At 42.1% G+C, this 19,373-nt stretch overlaps 1 protein-coding gene across 6 annotated transcripts in view; it reads left to right on the top strand.

The window, feature by feature from the left end:
- The window catches only part of PLAG1 (PLAG1 zinc finger), a 54,094-nt gene that overhangs the window by 12,621 nt on the left and 22,100 nt on the right, over positions 1–19,373 (top strand). The window lies entirely within an intron of this gene.

Genomic DNA, 19,373 nt, shown 5'->3' with positions numbered 1-19,373 from the left:
TGCCCCTTACCTGATTCCCCAGGACCTGGCTACAGTGACCCATGCAACGGTCACCTCCAGGCTAGATTACTGTAACTCACTCTATTCTGGGCTACCCCTGGGCCTAATCCGGAAACTACAACTGCTCCAGAATGTGGCAGCTTGGGTCCTGACTGGTATATCCTACCTGTCACATATCACACCTGTCCTGCGCCAGCTGCACTGGTTTCCGGTTGAATTCCGAATCAGATTCAAGGTGTTGGTTCTTACCTTTAAAGCCCTGAGCGGGTTAGGACTGGCATATCTTCGGGATCGCCTATCCCTGTATGTTTCCCGGAGACCGCTTCGATCAGTGGATAAATGTTTACTGGTGGTCCCCAGCCCTAAGGAAACCTGCCTCGTTTCAACCAGGGCCAGGGCCTTTTCAGTCCTGGCCCCAGCCTGGTGGAATCTCTGTCAATGGAGACCCAGGCCCAGCAGGACATATCGTTCTGCCGAGCCTGTAAAACAGAGGTGTTCCACCAGGCGTTCAGTGGTTGAAGGGAGCGGTGCCATGTCGGTCTCCCACCTTTGGGGTGGGGTGTTTATTGTATGTTGATTTTAGAATTATTGTTTTTTTGTTTTTACTGATTTTAACTGATGTTCACTGCCCAGAGCCCCTGAGGATGAGCGGTTTATAAATCGAACTAATAAATAATAAATAAATAAATAGTGCCCCCCCCCCCCATTTTCTAAAAGCATTTGGCTGATGCTGGGGAAGCTGTCAGGCATCTTGTTGTCCACAAGTTCCTGAACTAGGGCCTGGGAGAGTACTGTTAAATTCCTCTGCCGTGGAAGCTTGCTGGTTGACCTTGGGCCACTTTCAGTTTAACTTATCTCACAGGGTTATTGTGAGGTTACAGTGGAAGACAGAATACCATCTGAGCCACCTTGGATGTGATACAAATGAAATAAAAATAAAATGCTCTTGAGGCAAGACTTTATTTTTAGATTTATATGTTTGATACCCATTCATTTATATAAGAACAATCAAAGGAGTGTAATTAAGCACATCATTCTGGTGAGAGGTGAACTGATCCACAGTGGACCCTCGAGTCTGAGTTAAGTATTCATCTAGGTATTCTTCCCTACCATCTGTGTAAAGTTAACGTAACTGCCTGTTTTATGTGCCATGTAAGTCAGCGTGGACCACTCCTACTAAGCCGACACACAATCCTGCAGAATCTTGTATGTTTTTTTCCCCACAGAGATCATTTAGAAGGGGGTGATTGAAACGTGATTTATGTATATGACTTTTGCCATCCACTGTATGTGTCACATAGATGAAATCTGCTCAGCCGCACTCCCTACTCCATGGGGTTCAAACGTCTTCATTTATTTACATTATGGAATTTAAATTATTTATAGTTCATTGAAAGTCAAGGTAGATTACATAGTGTAAGTCAAATACAACTGACAGCAAGTGGGTTATCTAATAAAACCATGCATACAGTTTGGATTGCCAAAATCTGAAAACAAGCAAAAATCTGAAACAGCTGAAATAACCTGAAACAAAACATAAGCATTTAAATATAACACATTAACCAATGCAATTACTTAGTAGGAGCATACTTAAAAGAATAGTTCACAATCCCTATCCCCTTTGCCATAGTGTGTTTCTGAACCATTTCATTTCAATACAGCCCTCTTTCCTGTGTAAAAAATAATAATTCAATTTTGCATAGTTTGCAGAAAGCCAGGAGAGTCGGAGCCCTCCTAAGCTCATCAGGCAGGGCATTCCTTAAGGTGGAGGCCATGACAGAGAAAGCAAAATTTTTGTGAAGTTACAGCGAGAATATTGAGAACTAGAGATACTAAATGGGTTTTAAAATATTTGCGCACAAAAGAGGGAGAGTATAATCTTGACAGATGGGAACTTCCACTCCTTATAATGGCAGGGTATTTCTACAACTTCTGATCATCATTGAGGGGGCCCTCTCATCACCTTCAGCAGTTCTCTTCCTGCCTCTGTAGAAATCAGGAATGTTCAGGAGCTCTAGTATTTTTTAGAGCTCCAGAAACAACTTCCCAGAGAGAGCTTCCTTTGTTCCTTATTAATTTCTCTCTAACTCATTGCACTGTCGGGTTTTCATTGAAGTCAAGACACTGGGGTTCTAAAAGAAGTATGCAGCCATATCATACCGAAATCAAAATGCAAAAACAAATCACAGTCCACATAATGCCTTTACTGGAACCAGCTACAATGACACTGAAATGGGTGCAAGCTTTTGAATTTGCTAGAACTCTTCCTCAGACTAGATGCTACAAAATAAAATGTAGTAGGGGAGAAAAAGATATTCCTCTGATTTTAAAGGCCTTCTCTCATAGGATCTCTATGCAGAATGTCCTGCTAATAAATAAACACTAATAAACAAACAAAACTTGACGTAGTTGGCACTATATTTCTGAGGTAGAGAGGGAGGAAAAATGGGTATTCCTCCATTAGAATTTCAAAGGCCAGCCATCTCAGCCAACATGATGGCTGAGCATTGATTCTCAGAAGAGACACTAGAGAGGGCTGATACTTAATTCCTCCAAAGAATGAAGAACCATATTGCTAGAACCCAAGTGCAAGTTGGTTCTATATATTCAGATAGTTTTGGAGAAATAGCCATGTTCCAGAGCAAGAACCTTTACTGCATGCTGCAAGCTTCAGACTTTGAGGGTGACAAAATTCTTCATTGCTTTACCTGATTTTGGCACAAAAAATGGCAGTACTGCCAGTGTGTCCCTTGTGGGGACCAACAAGCAGCTTGGTCCAGTTCAAGGCAGAAGCCCCGGCTTCAGGATATAGTGAAAGAACTGTAGTGCAAGAGCTGGTTGCTGGAACTCTAGAAGAGTAGGCATCATCCTCTAGGGAGAGTAATTGCTTAAGTCATAGCCCCTCTGAGGAGCTAATTAAACTCAGCGTGACTTTTAAAATGCAAAATTGGTCCACAATTTCTACTCAAGGCCAGCAGGGGGCAGCAAAAACATCCTGGTCAGCTAAAGCAGTAAGAAAAGCATCTCAGTCTGCAAAAGGCCAGTTGCTTACTGTCATGCATACTGGCTTAGATGGGGATATTCACCTTGCATTGGAGGACTGAGATTTACTTTCAGATAAGGAGGAACTGGAAATAACCGATGATGGAAAGGACTATGTTGTGCACTTTAGGTGCCTTTGTTTCTTCAGAAGAGCTTCCCACATCTCATTAAGGCAGTGGAAGGGTTTAGAACTCTCTGATCTGTCTGAGAATGATTCTCCATCTAAGGCTCTCAGACTTCCTAAATGGGACAACGTTTTCCCTAAGCATAAAGAAGCAGATCACATGTTTTTTGTTCCAGGTTTGTTCAAGGCAGAAAAGTCCTCACCTTCGCTCACAAATTTAATACTGGCCATGCAAAAATATTACACCTTTTCTCTAATAAAGCATGAAATCCATTGTCATGGCACTATTTTCAGGATTGGGTGGTTCTGAAAGATGGGAAAGTTCATTAAAGGAGACAATGGATTACAAAAGTAAACTTGTGAAGCAGAAGAAACACCCTTTATCATTCCGACCTCCATGGTGATGTGGGTGTACAAATTGCTGAATGATTGTTCAGTGGAAAGTAGGGGAGCTATATTTATAGGCTGGAACAAGTATTTAGTTTTATGATGGTTACTATCTTGGATTCAATGAAATATCTTCTAGAGCCAGCACAACCTGTGGCTTAAAAGTTGAGCTGTTAATACCACCCCACCCACCCCCGATTAATCTGCAAAATAGTAAAGAGTCCAGTAGCACCTTTAAGACTAACCAACTTTATTGTAGCATAAGCTTTCAAGAACCACAGCTCTCTTCGTCAGACTAACATGGCTAACTCCTCTTGATTAATCTGGCGACATTTTTCTTCCTGAGGAGTAAACTGTTTGAGGATATGTTAAATCACATCCTGGTTGAGACTAAGGATACAAAGTTAGAGACTTAAGCTACCTTTATCTTGCAGGAGAGAGGAATAACATTGAGCGGGGTGGGGGGGAGAGATGCTGTCTGCCAGCATCAAAATGTCGTCTCTTGGATGTGTGTTTTTTAACTTCTATACTATGTTTGTTCAGAGGTGCTGTAGCACAGTGGTTAAGTGGTTAGCTGCAAATCAGCACTCTACTGGTTCGAATCCCACTACTGCCATGAGCTCAGCAGGTGACCTTGGATAAGCCACTTCTCTCAGCCCCAGCTCCCCAGCTGTATTGTGGGGATAATAATAACACTAACTTGTTCACCACTCTGGATAGGGCACTGATCTGTCTAGAAGAGCGGTATATAAGTGCTGCTGCTGCTGTTATTTTAGCCTATTATTGGGTATTGTTATTTTACTATTGTAATATTAATATTGTGACCCGCCCTGAGCCCGCTTGCAGGGAGGGCAGGTAAGAAATCTAATAAATTAACATTCTAAGTTTTTCCTCTTCATTCTTTTTAGATTCAGAGTGTTCCCCAAGTTCAGAAATTATTTTAGGATACCTTCCCAGACCAAGTATCTAACCCCACCCTTGTTCAGCCTTAATCTGTTGTAAAATTAGGTTGCACTTACCTCGAGTGGTCTTCTATACAATATGGGACTGCACAGAAGCCACGTGAATAAGACTGGGCCTCTGTTTTTTCACATCTTCTGTGTTGTTTATATTTTGAATTTGTTACATTCTGTTTTCACTAGTGTCCTCAGTCTCTGAATCCTGCTTCACTAATTATCAGTTTCACTTTAAGAGTAGAATGACTTTTTTTCTGACACAAGTGATACATTTTGGAGTCATTTCACAGCTGTGGAGGTCTCTGAACTGAAGACAGCAGGCACTGCCTCTCCTTTGGAGATGGACAGCTCAACTTACTTCCAGCCTCCAGGGATTATGGGAGGATGAATTCAGATGTATCAGGGTGTCCTCTTTCAAAGTACTCAGGGAACAGGAAAATCTTTTCAGGTGTATCTGCCTTGGGGGAAAATTCTCTGCTCCCTTTAGGCCTAGAGATGGTTTTGCCTGACTTGGGATCTTCCTCCTTCCCATTAGAGGTTTCCGGCAAGTCTAAAGCCTCAAGTGACTTAGTAAGCAGATATTGATAGTCTTCCAGCTTGAACAGTTGAGCCGATTGTTCGGGTATGGTGACTTCTTCCTCTTCCTCCTCTGAGAAGAACTCACTCTCCTCTTTATCATCACTGTCTGAAGACAGGTCTCCTGCCAAGGATGTTCTTCGTCCTTGACCAGGGGCAGTTTCTGAAAGCTTTAGTCATCCCATCATTGTCTACCTCTGGGATTGGGGGTGGGGGGAGAAGAAGCAGATGTCCCACTACTGGTGGCCCTGGATTGGTCTGACAGAACTTAATTATCTCTTCTCTCATCGTCTGATGTAAAAGGGCAAGAAAGTCAACTGGGACTGGTAGACTGGGGTCATCAGGTATGTTACCCATCCTTAGATAATCGCCCTCCAGTGAAAGCAGGTTCTGATCTTGGAAAGGTCTGTGGCATTGTCTCCAATCAGGAGGTTGGCCAGCACATCTTTCTGAGCTGCGTGGGTTTTGGTGTGGCTTTCGCTGCAGTTTCCTGCCTTTTCTGCGGCTTGCTGGGAGATGCTGCCCTCAGCCTCCAGGCAGAGGTGCGTTGCCATCCCAGGCTCTTGCTCAGAGATGCGGGCCTTTTGGGGGGGGGGGAATAAACAGCTCTATGGCTGGAAAGTTGTCGGGAGCGTAATCAAGCCTCAAGAGCCTATCAGCACCAGTTTGGTCAGGTCCCGCCGCGGCAGAGGTGGCCAGTGTGAAGCATTCCTCCCCTTCATCCATGAAGCTATCCTTAGAATCCCTAGATTCCATAGTGCAGACAGTCTTTTCAAGCATTGGAAAGGGGTCCAAAGGCAAGATAAAGGATCAAGGACAGTAGTAGAGAGATGGAAGAAAGGAAATAGAAGAATAAGATCAGAAGAAAAATCACAGGAAGTGACTGTTCTCCTGGAGGCAGGAAAGAACTGGAAGAAGGGGTGTTCCATGCTCCAACAGGAAAGAGAAAAATATTAACTTCCTGCCTCCCTGATTGGATGGTGGGAATCACCCAAAATGTCCTGCCCCTCAGAGGGAGAATGACTTTTCCTACAGAAGTCATTCATCATGGAGTCATTTCACAGCTGTGGAGGTTTCTGAACTGCAGGCACTCTCCTTTGGAGATGGACAGCTCAACTTCCAGCCTCCAGGGGTTCTGGGAGGAAGAACTCATATGTATCAGGGTGTCCTCCTCAATCTCATGTAGAAGGAACTTCCTTGGTAAGTCCAATGTTCTGATCTGATGGAAGCCTGTCTCCATGATCTGAGGGTCCAGTCGTATTGGAAATTGTTCAAGTTCCTCCGCCAAAACAAGTTGCCAGTTCCAAAATTTACCGTTCAGTCTTGCTTCCAGTCTGACAATGTTTATCAAAGTGATGCTTGCAGTGGTAGCCACTCCCAGGATAAAGGGTATTCATGTACACCTATATCTGGACGGCCTTTTCATGAGAATACTTCCCAGAAACAAAGTCATCAATTTTGGAAGGACTATGGCTGCTTCATAAATCAGAAGAAAAGCTTCCTAACACTGTTACAATGAATTCGGTAGCTTGGGTCATCCTACAAAGAGAAGCTCTTTCTTATTCCAGAAAGGAAAGAGAAGTTAGGAGGACTGTATCTCTGTTACCGTACTCGAGGACCATGAATCTGATATTCCTCACACAATTTAAAAAATTGATTTCTTTCATAGATGTATTGACATGGGAAAGGGCATTGCAAAACACCACCTCTGGTTACAGACCTCTTCTACCTCATATGCAACATAAGGTAGTCAACCATCAATACTCACCTGTTGAAAGGGCATAATATTGGTTTCATCTGACCAATTTTGTAGGCTGGAGAGTGCGCTGTCAGCACATTTACCCTTGGGACTGAACGTTATTAATACCCCCAGCTATGTCCGTGATAATACAGACTTCCTGGGGAAATTGCAGTCCTGCTAACCTAAAACAGCTACTTTCCCACAGGTACCAAGGACTGCAACAAACCAAAATGCCAACTATGCTGTCATATAGATCCTAGCAATACCATCAGTGGACCCAACAACACCATCCATACCATCTCAGGTTCATATTCCTGCTGATCCTCTAATGTGATTTATGCCATCACGTGTCAGCAATGCCCTTCCAGCCTCTACATTGGACAAACTGACCAGTATCTTTGACAAAGAATTAATAAACATAAGTCTGACATCAGAAACCACAACATTCAAAAACCAATGGAGGAACATTTTTACCTTCCAAGGACATTCATTTGCTAACCTAAAAGTAGCAGTTATCCTGCAGAGGAATTTCAAAGGGAGATTAGAAACAGAGACTGCTGAATCGCAACTGATAATGAAGCTCAAGACAATGTGTCCACTTGGACTGAATCAAGACAATCAATGGCTTCCTTTCTCATTACCAATGCTAGTTCTCCACACCCACTACATACCCCTCCCTTTCCAATCTCGCCTGCTATTGTCATTCACTGGCTATTGTCATTCAGCATCTGAAATCACTCCACTCTCCAAGATACAAGGACAGATGAACTCACATTCTAGTTATTTCTGAAGAAATGAGCTGTGACTCACTAAAGCTCATACCCTACCAAAAATTTTGTTAGTCTTATAGGTGCTACTGGCCTCTTGCTCTTTTCTACTGCTCCAGACAGACTAACACAGCTACCTATCTTGATCTAGAAGAAAATCTGTTTGAGAAGATACTTGATGAATAATAGTTACAGGTAACTCTGTTGTCTAGAGCTTTCAGCTGTGTGGATCATGAAAAGCTATGGAGGATTTTAAAGAAATAGTTGTGCCACAGCACCTGATTGTTTTGGCATGCAACCTGTATTCTGGACAATGGGCTACTGTTAGGACAGAATATGGGGAAACAATAGTTTCCTATTGGCAAAGGTTTGAGAAAATAATGTATTTTACCATTTTATCTGTTCAATCTGTATTCAGAACATACATATTGAAAACTTGATTAGATTTAGATGAAGGTGAAGTGGAAATTGGTAGAAGGAACATTAATAATTTGAGTTATGCAGATGATACCACGTTGTTGACAGAAAATAGCGAAGGCTTGAAATGACTACTGATGAAGGTGTCAATTACTGGGGAAGATGCCAAAGCAGGATTACAGCTGAATATCAAGAAGACAAAAGTACTGAGGAATTATACAACTTTAAGGTTGATAATGAAGAAATTGAAATTGTTGAAGATTACTATGGATAGATCCGAAAGCTAGACGATGAAAAACTCTTGACAGGAAGAAAATTGATTCATTCAAAATGTGGTGGAGGTGAATTTTATGGATACCTTAGATTACTAAAATAATAAATAAATGTGTTCTAGATCAAATCAAGCCTGAATTCTCCATAGAAGCTAAAATGATGACACTGAGGCTATCATACTTTGGTCACATCATGAGAAGACAAAACTCACTGGCAGGGAAAAGAGGTAGTGAAACTCAGTGGGTTGCCCTCGGCGTGGAGAGCAATCTAAACTCCCCCTCTATCTGGAGATCAGGGGGCGGGGCCACCAGCCATGTGACCATTTTGAAGAGGTTCCAGAACTCCGTTCCACTGCATTCCAGCTGAAAAAAAGCCCTGCTCACTGGAAAAGACATTAATGCTAGGGAACATTGATGGCAGTAGGAAAAAAGGAAGACTCAAATAAGATGGATTGACTCAAGAAAGAGAGCCACAGCTTTAAGTTTGCAAGACCTGAGCAAGGCTGTCAATTATAGGATGTTTTTAGAGGTCATTAATTCATAGGGTCAATGTAATTCGGAAGTAACTTGATAACACACAAATCATACTACAGCATGGAATAATTGACTTTTGTAAAACCAAGAAACAATTTCTACACTCTCCTTCAAATATATAAGTCTTGTAAATTTCTGGATTTTTCAAAACTTCATCTGTCATCAAATTCCTCTATCTTTGTTGTAGTAATGTGGTTTTTGCTCTACTTATCTTTGAGCAGTTGAAGACTGATTTTGTAAAACAGAACTTTCAGAAGACTATCCTTAGGTACTAGATGCTAGTTTCTCTCTCTCTCTCTCTCTCTCTCTCTCTCTCTCTCTCTCTCTCTCTCTCTCTCACACACACACACACACACACACACACACACAAAACCTTTATTGGCATGTCAAAGTGAAAAAAGGTACAATAAAATTAGTTGATAGCTTCCCTGATACAGATTGAAGAAAACTAGCCATATTAGAGGTTATAGAAAAGTTGTGACCAGATAGTAATCGCTGGACCTTGACATTATCAGAAAGGCCACACCATGAATAAAGAAAGGAGTTCAAAAGTTTGTCTCGGATCTTAGAATAAAATAAACAGTATAAGAGAACATGGGAAACAGATTCAATGACACCCAGGCCACAAGGGCATTTTCTGAGTTCATAAGGGGTCCCTTGGCAACGAAAATGGCTGAAGGCAGTATGTTGAATCTGGCCAGCATTAGTGCCCTTCTTTGATAGGGATCAGTTAGAGAGCAGAAATAGGCGGCTAACTGACCAGATGACAGAGGCATTCTCAGGTGAATTGGGGAACAGGTTTTCCTAGCTGCCTCAGTCAGGTACTGAAACAATGTCTAAGAGCCTCCGTTTAATTGTCGGAAATGCTGTTGAAGCAGATGCAAGGTAAAGTGATTCCAAAGATATACCCATACACCTAACTTTTTTGTGGATTAGCTCCAACACTTGAATTCATGGAAGTCTGAGAGCATTAGAAAAGTAAAGGAATTTGAGTCGGAATTAAATAGAAGGCGAAGCCAGAATTTGATTGTTAGAAGCCAGGCCAGAGTTTCCAACAACATCTGTCCGTTTTCAAGACAGATTGCAGCGTATGGGACACAGTTAGGAAGTCCCAGAGTTTTCCGTAGGAAGTAAGATTGTACCTCCTCTATTGAGTGATTGACTGCACTAATCCATACGGGCACTCCATAAAGGAGTTGAGAGCTCAATTTGGCATTAAAGGCTTTTAAAGCCATGAGAACGTACCTGTTGCCTCTCAGATAGAAAAATCGGGTGATAGTGGCTGCATTATTTCTTGCTACATTGATAACGCCTTTGCGGTGTGTAGCCCATCACCCCCCCCTTGTAGAAAAAGTTAATCCCCAGATATTTAAAGTTTTTTACCTGCTCGATAGGGTTTCCTTGAATTGACCATGCAAACTGTTCCCAGGCTTTAGCAACGACTATAATCTTTGTTTTCTTATCATTCAAAGTTAGCCTGTTATTATTACAGTAGGTCAAGCATTGGTGTAGAAGTCGCTTCAGTCCAATTTGAGAGCATGATAATAAAATGGCATCATCCGCATATAGGAGAACTGGAATATGGCAGTGGCCAATTTTGGGGAAATGACCGTCAATTTTGGTCAGGGTAGGGCCCAGATAATTTAGAAACAGATTAAACAATGAGGGGGAAGAATGCAGCCCTGTTTGACCCTTTTGCAAATTGGAATTTTAGTGGTTAGATTTCCTGAAAGGGTGGATTTAACCTGACAGCTAGTGTCTGTGTAAAGTTTTTTAACTAAAAAGAGTAGTCTGGGCTCCATATTCATTCTGGCCACTTTATCCCACAGAAGATCTCTTGGGATTGAGTCAAACGCTGCTTTGAGATCTAGAAAGGCAGCAAAGAGCTTGTTACCGGGTTTCCCACTGTATTTAGCAATTAGATGGGACAATGCTATACAGTGATCCAAGGTAGATTTTCCTCGACGAAACCCTATTTGTTCTGGGCGTAGAATGTTATGGTCCCACATCCAGCCTTCTAGTTTGGTTAAATAATATTTAGCATAAAGTTTACCAACTACTGACAGTAGGCTGATTGGCCTATAGTTATCGGGTGAAGACGGCTCACCCTTTTTAAAAATGGGTATGATGATTCCGTTTGTCCATGACTTTGGCATTATTCCAGTGTTATTTATCATGGAAAACAGAGCTGCCAAGGGGTGAACCCACCATTCAGGGTTAGATTTCAATAGTTCTGAGGTGACTGCGTCGGGGCCTTTTTTAGTTTGAGGTGTGAAATCAAAGTAATGACATCCTTCGGAGATACAGGAAGCCATTCAGGCATCATAGAGGTGTTAGGCTCGATAACATTAGGGAAGCTAGCGCCATCATCACTAAAAAGCTTTAGAAAATATGAGAACCAGGTTTGGGAAGGAATTGATGGTGAGGGAATTATTTTTGCTTGTGAGACACCAGAAATTAAGGCCCAGAATTTTCCACTATCGTTTGACTTGACTGCCTCTGTCATCCGTTCCCTAGCGTATTGAGACCTCTTAGCCTTGACTAAATCTGATAACTGTTGCTTAACATTAAAATATTCCTTCAAAACGGAGGGCTTTTTTTGGGACTGAAAGCGATGATAAATGGAGCAAAGAGTGGATTTCAAATGTAAACATTCTCCATTATACCATGTATTATACTTGGGTTTATGTTTAGGAATCAGACTGGGAGTAGAATCAAGTAGAGAAATGAAATTCGAGACTAAGGTATCATATAAAGCTATAACCTCTACTGGGTTTGAAGAGGAACACAAATCTTTAATTGCTTGCTTGGTAATTAACTTCTGAGCTCTCTCTGTGAGATTACGCAACCAAATGAGTCTGGGGAGAGGCTCAGAAAGTGATTCTTTAACTAGAGGAGCAGAGCCAAGATCAAAATGTGTCTGGGGTTTGATTAAACCAACAAGGGGGAAATGATCGCTCTCCGTACGAACATCAATGTAAAAGAGCTCTACATAAGCTTTAAACGGTAGAGGGATTAAAATGCAATCCAAAACACTGCAACCTCTACTGGATGCAAAGGTGAATTTCCCAGAGGTATCACCATCATGAGAACCATTCAGGGCCAATTTATCAAATTCCACACAGAATTTAGTAAGGAAAATGCCCACCTGGTTAATATGAGAGTCTTTGGAAGACCTGGCGAGGTTAAAAAAATTTGGAAGGGAATCGTTTGGATCAAAATTCAGAACAGCCAGGAGATCGTAATCATTTTTGCTAGTTTGTAGCAAAGGTAGCCTGATTTATGGCATCAATCATGGTTTGTGATTTGTCCCAGCAACCATCTAAAAGAGATGGGATAATCTGTACCTTTTAATCAAATGAAGACCTCAGAACCAAGAACCAATTTTAGTTTCTGCTTCAGGTGGCATTAATGGTAGCCACTAGTAATACCATGGAAATTGAACCTCTACAAAATACCCTCAATTTTATTATTTTATCACAGGAATCTTCTTCAGAAATTTAAAATGATTTTTTCTATAGGCTGTTTTGTAGCCTTATTACAAAAGATGCCACTTAAAGCAGCACTGATGGTTAGAAGATGCTTACTTAAATTAGAATTGATGGGTTTTGATGGAAGGTGGCTGTTAAATATTGAGTACAACCTTCCTTCATGAGTGATAACTAAAAGGTGAAGGAAACTCAAGTCTGAGACTTGCTTCACATGGATTAGAAGTAGCTGAGGGTGTTTATTTTGGAGCAAGACAGGATTAAGATGCTTTACCTGTTCTCTTCCATGTTCACCATGCATGTTTGTAAATATAAATTGCAAGTACCATAGCTTTCCAGCTGTCTTAACAAAGGTATCCTCTGGAAAAGGCAGCTCCTGCAGTTTACTGTTAAAAAACAAAAAATCAGATTTGTTCATTTAAGCATTCATATGCTGCTCCCTCTCTCCTCCTGCAGAGATTCCAAAGTGGCTTACAGAAATTCCCAGACCATGTTAGCAATATAATTTAATTAAAGCAAACATACACAAATTCTGAGTGGCTTGTGCTTCACTAGGCTGGCTATTAAAGATGGGCACAGACCGAAATACGAATCAAAGTTCGTGACGAACCAGGCTGGTTCGTGGTTTGCAAACTTGGCAGTTCATCAGAGCCCATTTCTGACGAGCCACCACGAACTTTAGGCTGGTTCGTTTGGTTCATTACTGCAGACAGCCTGGCACCAATCAATCAGTTTCCTAGGCAATAGGGGAAGGACTTCCTGCAGACATTCTGCTGACCCGGAAGTGACGATTTGCTGACTTGGATGTGACGTTTTCACGAACCAAACAAACCAGTTCATGAACCAGGGCAGGTTCATGAAAGGTTGTGGTCCATGGTTTGTGAAGTGTGACGAACCACGAACTGCACGGTTTGGGGGGGGGGGTTCCAGTTCATGCCCATCTCTACTGGCTATCATAGGCTCCAACACTGTGAGACAGGGTTCTTTAGTTCAGATGTGCCTGTCTGAAAACATCCTAGCTCTTGGTGTGTGCTCTAGGACATAGTCCTGCTGGGAGGGGCTTCTGATGGGTGCAGTAAGTTGGCTATCTGCTATTGTAAACCTGGGGGTGTGGAGCTATAGCTCAAACCTGTAACTCAGAGATCATTAGAGGGCAGACTCTGGGAAGGCACACAGATTTCCTGGAGGCTTGCATTCAGGGCTTTCAAAAAGGGACTTCTAACAGGGGAGTTGATCTAAAATTGGTGCAAAAGGCAAAAAGGGGGAGTTCAGCTAAAGAGTTCTAGGGGTTCAGAAGAGTACGTCTGAAATCAGTTTCCTGAAAAATGACATACAAGTTCTCCATTAGCAAGGAGGGCAGTGTGCCACATTATTCTTCCTGCCACAGAAATCAGACAAGCACCCTATTTCAGCCATAGAACACCTTTTAAAAACAAACTAGTTATGAAGGTAGAAAGCCAGCAGGGACTATCCAGTTTTTTTCGCATAGAATGTCTTGTATGATTATCTGCACACTGAGTGGAAATCATGTGTGTGTGTGTGTGGGAGGGTGCTTCATTGCATGGAATTCTTTGTCATGAAAGAGCAGGTTTGCCACACTGCAGAAACTGAAGGAGAGAGTTATGGGGAGGAGACCTTCAGGGATCTATTAGAACAGTCCTACTCCTATGCTGATAGCTCCTCTGCTGTTGAAGAAAGTGAGGGTCTTGGGGTTGGAAGGCATCACACTGACTGTAACAGGCATTTTGACCACCATGACTGTAACAAGCATTTTGACTACCATGACTTGCCTCCCTAGAGCAAAGGTTACAGACATGATACACTATCTAGATAAGTTAATAGTGCTGGGGGAAATCAACAGTCATGGTGCATCTTGGTACCAATGATTATGGGTACCTGTAGTCCTTGAGGAAAAACATTAGGTTATTAGGAAGAAAGTTAAAGGCCAGGACCTCAGTGGGAACAGGACCTCTCAGAATTGCTACTAGCTCTATACACAGAGCTAGCTAGACAATTACAGATTAGGGGACTCAATGTTTAGATGAAGTAGCTGTTTTAGGCACTGGGGAACTTTTTGGGGACAAGCCAAACCTGTACAAAAGAGATGGGATTCTGTTGAACCAAAAGAGAACCAGGATGCTGGTGCTTAATATCAGAAAGGTGGCAGAGCAACTGTTAAATTAATCCCAGGGGGAAGAAAACAGGAGCTGAGGAGCCTCCAGTATGGGACAACTCAGTCCAAAGGGATAATAATGTAAACACTCAGGGTGTTATTGGTAGGAGCACAGTAGAACTTAAAAGGAAGAGTAGGATGAAAAGGAAGTCCATGTGTGGAGATAAAAGAGCCGAGGGAAGCAAAAACTGATGGAGACAAAAGTGTGTGATATGTGTCTATAATTTCAGAAGCCTCTAGCCCATGATGGGGGAGCTGGAGTGTTTTGTGCTAAATGACAATTTAGATATAGTGGGTGTTCCAAAAACCATGGTGGAATGGAGAAAATCAATGGGATATGGTCACCCTTGGGTAAGCTCTAAGGCAAGACAGTGAGGGATATGTTGGAGAGGGTACTGTTCTGTATATCAAAGAGAGCATAAAGTTAAGTAAACTAGAAAACATTAGGGAAATGGACTCCCTGACAATTACGGGTGGAGATACTAGGCCCTAAGGCTTATTTACAAGTAGGGTGTACTATTGCTTGCCTGTTCAAACCGTTGAGGCTGATCTTAAGATGGAGATGGAAAGAAGGAAGGTGACTGAAGCAGAAAATGTTGTGATACTGGGTGACTTCAACTACCCTCATATTGACTGGGTAAAATATGTTTGAATCATGCTGTAGAAATGAGGTTCCTAGACACTAAATGAGGTTCCTGTGCAATAAAAGTGTTAGTCATAGAGCCAGCCAGAGGGGTAGTGACCTTGGGCTTGGTTCAGAGTGGAGCTTGAGATATTGTGCAAGATGTAGATGTTGCTGCATCAGTTGAAAACAGTGTGACCACATTGCTATTAAGTTCACATTCATGTCAATTTAAAGTTACCGCTAAAGTCCATAATGTTAACATTTGGTTTCAAAAGAGAGAACTTTACAAAAATTAATGGAGTAGTTAGAAGGAAGCTGAAAGGGCCGATCAAGAGGCTCATCCCTGGAGGATGCTTGGAAGCTATTTAAAGCCTCACAAATTAAAGCTTAGATAGAATGCGTCTCCCAGATTAAGGAAGATATTGCGAAGTCTAAAAGGATGCCTACTTCGTTAATGATCCAAGTCAAGGAAGCCATAAAAGGCAAAAAGACTTATTTTAAAAAGTGGGAGGTCTGCCCAATAAAGTGAACAGAAGTGAGCACAGGATCTAGCAAAAAAGTGTAAGTTAATAATTATGCATGCAAAAAGAGAATTTGAGGAGCAGATTGCTAAAAGCAGCAAGAAAAACAATAAGCATTTCTTTAATTATAGCCACAGCAGAAAAACAGCCAGAGAGGCAGTTAGGCTTCCGGATGACCAGAGAATTAAAAGGATTGCTAAAGGAAGATGAGGAAGTAGCAGAGAAGCTAAATGAATTTGTTGCATCTGTGTTCACTGTGGAAAGTGTTGAGCATGTATGTACCCAAGCCAGAGCAACTATTTTCATGAAGGAAGTCTGAAGAATTGAGTCAAATTGAACAAGAGATGAAGGTTTACACCTATAGGGGAAATTAAAAACCAGTAAGTCTCCAAGTCCTGGTGGCATTCACTTGAGTGTTCTTAGGGAACTCAAATGTGAAATGGTTCATCTAGTAACTAGTGTATGAGCTTGTCACTGAAATCAACCACAGCATCAGAAGACTGGAGAGCAGAAAATGTTACACCAGTTTTTTAAAAGGGGCCCGAAGGGGAACCTGCAAATTACAGGCCAGTTAGCCTAATGTCCATCCCTGGCAAATCAAAGATAGGCTTACTAGACATGTAGAGGATCAAAGCCTGCTAAGGGAAAATCAGCATGGCTTCTGCAAAGGGAAGTTCTGTCTCACCAACCTTTTGGAGATCTTTGAGAAAGTGAGCAAACATGTAGATAACACTGATCTTGTAGACATTATATACTTGGATTTCAAAAGGCTTTTGACAAGGTACCTCACCAAAGACTCCTGTATAAACTTAGCAGTTACGGGATAAGATTATGGGCCCGTCTATGGATTAAAAACTGACTTGAGCCTGCCGTGATTCCTCTGTAATGCATTTTACAAATAAAATTGCTCACTTCTGCTGTGATTTAAACACCATAGTTGAACTAATTCGATGTCAGAATGTTATTGGAGCACAGGCTGGTCCTACTTGTATGGATGACTTTCAGTTGGTGAGGCCTGATGCAGTGGACAAGGTGCTTCAAAGTGTGCAGCCTACTTTTGTCCTCCATGGCGAATAGTCTCGTGCTGGGCTGGGTTGATTGACTTGGTCCAGGAGCTAATAAATGCTTTTCTCCCGGAAGTGGGCAGTTCCAAAAACTTTGAAAGAGATAGTTGTGAAACCCCTCCTGAAGAAGTTCCCTGGAGCCAGTTGACCTAAACAACTGCTGCCTGGTGGCTAGTATTCTGTTCTTGGACAAGCTGTTCCAATTAATGGTGGCTATGCAACTTGAGGCAGTCTTGGAAGAGATGGATTGTGAAGACCAATTTCAATCTGGATTCAGGCCTGGCTTTGGGATGAAAATAGCCCTGGTCACCTTGATTGGATAACCTTTGTTGGGAGAGTAATAGGAGGAAAAGATGAAGAGTCCCAGGAAAGAGATGATGGGGAGGGGCACAACAGAGGTTTATAAAATAACACATTTGGTAGAAAAAGTGGAAAGAGACTAAATAGCAGAAAATTGAGGGATCCAGTGAACTGGATGGGCAGTAGATTCAGAATGGACAAAAGGAAATACTTTACTCAACAAGTAATTAAAATGCAAAATTTGCTGCCAGAAGATGTAGTATTGTCCACAGGCATAGAAAGCCAGTTTGGTGTAGTGATTAAGAGCACGGGACTCTAATCTGAGAACTAGACTTGCCAGTGGGGGGGGGGGGGGTAGTGCGCCCCCCATGCCACGCCCCCGTGCTCCACCACAGGCCCATTTCGGGCCGAATTGAGCCTGCGGGGGGGATTCAGCCTCCTTGCTGAGAGCGGGAGTGCTCCCAGGCCACCCTTTGACCCGTGTGATGATGTCACTTCCCAGAAGTGACATCATTATGCACGCCAGGAGCATCCTCACAAGATACAGACTTGGCACTTTGCAGAGTAAGTGCCAGGTTCCCAGTCCCCCGCTGGGAGACTCACGGGATCTTGCAACCCTACTGAGAACTGGGTTTGATTCACCACTCCTCCACTTGAAGCCAGCTGGGTGACCTTGGATTAGTCACAGCTTCTGGGAGCTTCTAGGAGCTCTCTCAGCGCCACCCACCTCACAGTGTGTTTTGTTGTGGGGATAATAATGACACACTTTGTATACCACTCTGAGTGGGTGTTAAGTTGTCCTGAGGGGCAGTATATAAATCAAATGCTGTTGTTATTATTAAACAGGGATTAGACCTATTTATGGAGGCTAGGTCTATCAGTGGCGACTAGCCATAATGACTAAGGGGAACCTCCACATTCAGAAGCAGTAAACCTCTGAAAGCCAGTGACTGGAGGCAACATCAGGGCAAGGCCTTGGCCTCTGTGCCCTGTTGTTGGTCCTCCAGAATAACTGGTTGGCCATTGTGTGAGACAGGATGCTGGACTGGAGTGACCACTGCAGACAGGCAGGAAGCAAAAGCACAGCTGATATGTTGTGCAGCTGTCAGTACATTCCCCGGTATACTCTTTAATTGTACAGATAAATGTATGTGTGAAGAAGCAGTCAAATAATTTTAAATATGTGAGAATATAAGCGTTTTAGTAACTGTTGCTGTGATTAATTAACCTATCAGCACAATGAAATACTGTACAATTAATAAAACTAGGGAAATAATCAACCTTTAACAGCCCTTGATGTAGACCTTTTGTATATGAGTTACATCGTTTTGCATTCAGTGTTAGGGTCCAAAGCTTTTATTGATTCACACTTACAAAACATCTTACAAAATTCCCTCATTGGTGATTATATGAATTTTAAAAGGTTAAAATGCTTGTTTGATGCTTCTTTGAGTTGATGGCACTAACAATGCAACCAGTGCCACTTAATTCAGTCCCCATCTAGATGTTTTCTGAGTCTCCCAGTATGTAAACATTTTGCATAAAGGTTGAAAAGAAAAGGTTTCATTTCAAGTTAGCAGCAGCTTTCTTTCACACTCACTTACAGAGCTTGGCTGAGCACTGCAGTATGGAGGAAATACTCTGCAGTACACAGCAGTGGGATCCTCTCCTAATAGGCTGTTTACAGTCCGCTCCATTGGTTTTACCTCATAGCAGAAGCAGGGCTCCAGTCCGTTTCCTTCCTGATGCTTCCCAACTCCAACACTAGAAGAAGGCAGGGTACAGGAAGCCCATGCAGAGTACCCCCAAATTATATATAAATCCCACAGATAATGGCTTTAGCTTGTGTGCTTATTTTGGTTCATTCTGGTTCTAGGGAATCAGTGAGTATGTCATCAGAGGAGGGTTTTTGGGGTTTTTAAAGCAAATTTTTACTCTGATGTGGAGAGGGGGTTTAATCTGGTTCAGATTATGTTCTACTTCAGGAAATAATAAAGATTTGTTCTTGTTGTTGGGTCAGCTGGTGATTATTGTTATTTGCTTCATTTATAGTCCACCAGTCTCATTGTGGCTCAAGCAGATCACAGAATTAGAAAACTGCAAAAATGGTCAATATAATATGTACAACAAATAATGTGCTAAAACTGGATTACAAAACTAGAGAACAATGAAATAAAAACAGTGTGATGCAAATATATAGGAAGACCTTATTAACACCTTTTCTCAGAACCATTACAGGTATTGTACTTCAGGACACAAGCCAACAGAAATTTCTGCTCCAACTTGGGATGCAGGGCAGTACAGGTAAACACAGTTTTACCACACAGATGAACAGGAAAAGTGGTTTTATGTCTCCAATTTTGACTTTAGCAAATGTCTCCCATAT

The sequence above is a fragment of the Eublepharis macularius genome, chromosome 7, assembly GCF_028583425.1.
Source record: "Eublepharis macularius isolate TG4126 chromosome 7, MPM_Emac_v1.0, whole genome shotgun sequence".
NCBI lineage: Eukaryota > Metazoa > Chordata > Lepidosauria > Squamata > Eublepharidae > Eublepharis > Eublepharis macularius.
This window is presented reverse-complemented; position numbering and strand designations above follow the sequence as displayed.